The 3,826-nt window shown below is 41.0% G+C and overlaps 1 non-coding gene across 1 annotated transcript; it reads right to left on the bottom strand.

Annotated features, from left to right (window-relative positions):
- Window positions 1-2,306: 2,306 nt before the first annotated feature.
- TRNAG-UCC (transfer RNA glycine (anticodon UCC)) lies at window positions 2,307-2,377 on the bottom strand. Its single transcript has one exon. It is a non-coding gene; the product is annotated as a tRNA-Gly (tRNA).
- Between the last annotated feature and the right edge of the window lie 1,449 nt (window positions 2,378-3,826).

Raw genomic sequence — 3,826 nt, 5'->3', positions numbered from 1 at the left:
GGCAGCTTTTCCATTTGTGTTAATTGCTATCAAACTAACCGCGGTCCAGTCTAGAAGTGTGTGTCATCATCTAGATCTGCCTTTCAGATATTTGTCCAGACTTCTGAACAGGAGTGTTGCTAGTCTATCTTCCATCGGCAATAGCATGTAAAAACTCAGCAGTTGGGAGTCAGAGGTTCACCAAACAGAGAGGGACCTCAGAGATCAGCAGCTCTGCTTCTCTTGTTTTAAAGGACAAGACACTGGAGTCCAGAGAGGAGTCTGCAGCACAACTTGCTATGATAAACCTCAGCGATTCAGACTCTGGCATGGAATTTTCAACAATGTAGGCACAGACTATGTTATTATTATTGAGTAAAATGTTTAAAATTATGCTCTTATGGCAATTTTCAAAGTCTTAGGAACCAGTTAGATAAACCAGAGACAAAAAGAAAAAAAAGGTTTTCAAATTGAAGGCTCAGAAAGTTACAGATATATGCTTGCAGTGTCATGGTCTAGATATTTATTTTTGTTTGTTCTTTATAGCAGATAACTATATGATATCAGCCAATTGTCAAGGATAGATTTCCATTGTACTTATTGTACTTCTTGTACTTCTTGTACTTATAAATGATCTCTACTAAATAAATTTATGGCTGGGACTTGAAAGGAATAATGGTTTGTAACTGATTTGTCCTTAAGTCAGACCAACCACTCTCGCTACCTCTCTTCCCACCTCCATGCAGCACTGTCATCTTCACACAGTTTTTAAGTTCAAATTAAGGTAAAGCGATTGAGTTCATCCTGCGGGTACCAATCCCTGAGTCCAAATTTCTTTCACGAATAGGAGGAAACCACTAATTGTACATTTTAAGCTTGAGATGCCTTTAAAATATATAGTATTCATGTTTCCTCCATGTAGTTAGTTTTTGCTCTAAAGAAGAAAGAAAGAGTAAAGCAGTAAAATGATCAGGTCGAGGCAGTGTTCAGCTGGGAGATGAGAACATCACCTAAAGAAAGGTACAACGTGTTCTACCGGGACATACAAGTTTTGATTACAAGGTGTACTCTCACTGCCGGATGTGGTGCCTCAGGCTCTGTCTAACTTTAGTTTGGGATTACCAAGGTCTCTGAGATACAGTTCTCCAGGGTCAGGTGTGGATCTAATTTTTCTCCCCCCATTTTCCAAATCACCCTATGTGCCCAAGCTTCTGCGCAATAAAAGCACAGCTTTCTACCATGGAGTGGTGTAAAGGTTATTGAAAGACTTTAGGAAATGCCTTTAATCCTGTTTTGAGCTTAGAAGATGATTTACTCAGAAATGGGTGTAGTGTCAAGATATGGATTGTACTCGTAAAGTAAGCACATGGTTCACTTTTTTCCCTACTTCTTTTTAGGGGTTGATGCGATTGTGAAGATTGTGCTCGGGTTAAACCAAGATTGTGCAGGACCAGGCAGTGTTTCATTCTGTTGTACTTGCGGTCGGTATGAGTTGGAATTGACTAGATGGCACCTAACAACAACAATACGTAGCTTTGTAACCATGAGCCCTGTGGCCCTGCTGACATCATAGTTTTTTGACTTAGATGTGTTGCAATGAACATGAGATTGTTTTTTGGAATTACTCTGCAATGCTTAAGAGTAACTGAGAAAACAATAGTTCATATGCAATAGTTGTCTAAGTTGAATGATGTTATTAATTTGGGTTGGGGAATAATATAACTAGATTGTGGCTAATTTATCAGATTTCATGCCCAATTTTTAATGAGAAGGGAGCTTACTCGGCCAGGCAGGAGGGGAGAGGAGGCCAGTTTCAAGTAGGAAATTCAGAAGAGTTGAGTGTAGGTAAAAATCTCATGCCACCTGGTTTCATGTTGCTTTCACATCCCTCATATGATCTTCCCACCCCAGTGTTCAATATGAACAATACATTCTTGTGAAGTGTTTAAAGTCTTCTCTAGGCTAAGGTAAGAATGCTGAGGACCTCTGGGGCATGTCTGTGAATCGCAGCACCTTCCCAAGAAAGTCTTTTAGGAAATTCTTACCTTATATTTTGTTGTCATTGTAGTTAACTGCTGTAAAGTCGGCCACTCATGGCTACCCCATGTACAATGAAACAAAACCCTGCCTGGTCCTGTGCCATCCTCATGATCAGTTACAGATCGGACCATTGTGATCACTAGGGTTTTTATTTGCTGATTTTTGGAAGTAGCACGCCAGTCCTTTCTTCCCAGTCTGTTTTAGTCTGCAAGCTCTGCTGAAAGCTGTTCAGCATCATAGTAACAAGCAAGCCTCCTCTGACAGACAGGTAGTAGCTGTACATGAGGTGCACTGGCCAGGAATCGAACCTGGGTCTCCCACATGGAAGGCGAGAATTCTACCACTGAACCACCAATGCTTCCATACCTTACATTTTAAGTTTCTTTATTATCTCAAGAGGGCCTTCATTTTCTTTAAATATTAAAAAGAAGAGAGGTACCTGCTAGCCCTGCCCCTTTCAGCTAAGAATTGTTCTAGGTTTTTGAGTACCTAGCATTAAACTGCGTCACACATACCAGTTGGCAGTAGTTTTCCTAGTCTCAAGGACAGCCAGATTTCACCTACACGCCTCTAAGGTTTGCCCTGCCTTGGGGGTTTTTAAGCACACATGTTGGGAGCTGTTGACTCTTAGAGAAAGCAGGACTGGCATAGGACCAGCATGAGAATATGCTAGAATTCTACTAGCATATTCTACTAGCTGAAGAGAATTTCTGTTGTAGCCCAGTCCTTGGACTGCTGAATTGAGGGTGATTAAAGGAGCAAGGAAGCACTTTCTGAAAAGGGATGGCATCCAGGTACAAGCCATTACTTGAGTAATTTTTTCCCTAGTTCGCTTGTTTTAGGTGCTTAAGTGTGTATGGTTTTTTACTTTTACAAGTCATAACTTTAAAAAAACTGGTATTTGTCACACATTCAGCAAACGTGTTTTTTTAGCATCTACACAGTGCCCAGCCCAGTACTATGCACCATGGAGGGCTCAAAAGACATAGTAACACCATCGTTGCACTTGTGGAATTAATTCTATTGTTAAAAAGATAAAACTTCAGCAGTCAAACAATGTGAGAAGGAGCCAGTGTGAAGCCAAATAGAAGGCATTACTTGGTAAAAAGAGTTCAGGCTTTGGAATCAGGCTGACCTGGATTTGAATCAGAATTCTGACTCTGACCAAGGGTATGCCTTTGAAAGAGGCATTACCCTTATGAGTCTCAGTTTCCTCTTCTGTAAAATAGGACAACAGTATCTATTACATGTCACATTGGATTGCTATGGTAATTCAACATTATATATAAAGAAATGAGCACAGTGTCTAGCACATTGTTGTTGATGTTAGGTGCTGTCGAGTCAGTTCCGACTCATAGCGACCCTACGTACAACAGAACGAAACACTGCCTGGTCCTGCGCCATGCTCACTACCGTTGCAGTGCTTGAGCCCATTGTTGCAGCCTCTGTGTCAATTCACCTTGTTGAGGTCTTCCTATTTTTCACTTTACCCTCTACTTTACCAAACATGATGTCGTTCTCCAGAGACCGATCCCTCCTGCTAACATGTCCAAAGTATGTGAGACGTACTCTCACCATCCTTGCTTCTAAGGAGCATTCTGGTTGTACTCTTCCAAGACAGATTTGCTCATTCTTTTGGCAGTCCATAGTATATTCGATATTCTTCACCGACACCACAATTAAAAGGTGTCATTCTTCTTTGGTCTTTCTTATTCATCATCCAGCTTTCACATGCATATGAGATGACTGAAAACACCATGGCTTGGGTCAGGCGCACCTTGATCTTCAAGGTGACATCTTTGCTTTT

The sequence above is a fragment of the Trichechus manatus genome, unplaced genomic scaffold (assembly GCF_000243295.1).
Source record: "Trichechus manatus latirostris isolate Lorelei unplaced genomic scaffold, TriManLat1.0 scaffold00212, whole genome shotgun sequence".
In the NCBI taxonomy this organism is placed as follows: Eukaryota; Metazoa; Chordata; class Mammalia; order Sirenia; family Trichechidae; genus Trichechus; species Trichechus manatus.
This window is presented reverse-complemented; position numbering and strand designations above follow the sequence as displayed.